The sequence below is a fragment of the Aplysia californica genome, unplaced genomic scaffold (genome assembly GCF_000002075.1).
Source record: "Aplysia californica isolate F4 #8 unplaced genomic scaffold, AplCal3.0 scaffold00070, whole genome shotgun sequence".
In the NCBI taxonomy this organism is placed as follows: Eukaryota; Metazoa; Mollusca; class Gastropoda; order Aplysiida; family Aplysiidae; genus Aplysia; species Aplysia californica.
Genome location: NW_004797340.1, coordinates 383035 through 384083, shown reverse-complemented (window position 1 = coordinate 384083; position 1049 = coordinate 383035).

The following is a 1049-nucleotide window of genomic DNA, read 5'->3' as shown; positions in this document are numbered from 1 at the left end:
ACACACACACACGCACACACACACACACACACATTATATGAGCGCTTCAGCTGTAAGTAAACATGTACTTGTACCGGTTCAAAATTAATATCATCTCCTGCTTGACATATCTGTACCCACCTACCACATACAAAAGACCTCCCCCACCCCGCCCTCTCCCCTCAACCCTTCCACCCACCCACCTCTCTGCACGAGTACTTGAGGTCGGGGTCACGGGTTCACGGGATCACAAACAAGACCCGACCTCTAGCAGCACGTGACATGAGACCTTCGGGTGATCCCATGACAAGATCCGCGGTCCTGCTTTATCTCCATAAGTGTTTGTCTGTCTATCTGATCTGTCCACGAGTGTGTGTTTGTCGATCTGTTCACGACTGCTTCTTTCGTAAGCCCGTGCCCACTGCATTCATAACTAGCAAGCACAGCATTCATATCACAAGAAGCTACATAAAACAGACCGTTGCAGACAGAGAGAGAAAGGGTGTCCACGGAATTTCCAACTTCAAACGGAACATTTTTGGTGTGTTGGCCTTAGGTGAGTACTTTAGTAATTTGTTACTGTCATGTACGATAGTGCAACGGTATCAAACACCCAGAATTTAAACAGCGATAAGTGTTGCCACTTCTTTAAAAAAAAGGATTTTTAAAAATGTATTCAAATCGAAGTGTCAGAAATAGAGGGGAGCACTATATCTTGTTTTGTACGATATATTGTTTTAAAGTGATCATGGGTGGGGGGAGGTATGATCTATGTTGTCGGCTAGGGCTTTTTAAGATGATGCCTGGGGGAGTGCAATATAATAAAAATAAGTACACTTATAGAGCGTCTCTCCACTAGAAGAAGAGTCCCCAATGCGCGTTACCGTAGCAAAATTCACAGTTCCAATATTTGTTCTTTAACTCCCCCACCCCGTCTCTCTCCCTCTCTCTGTCTGTCTCTCTGTCTGTCTCTCTCTCTCCCCGTCTCTCTCTCTGTCTCTCTCTCTCTCTCTCCCTGTCTGTCTGTCTGTCTGTCTGTCTGTCTGTCTGTCTGTCTGTCTGTCTGTCTG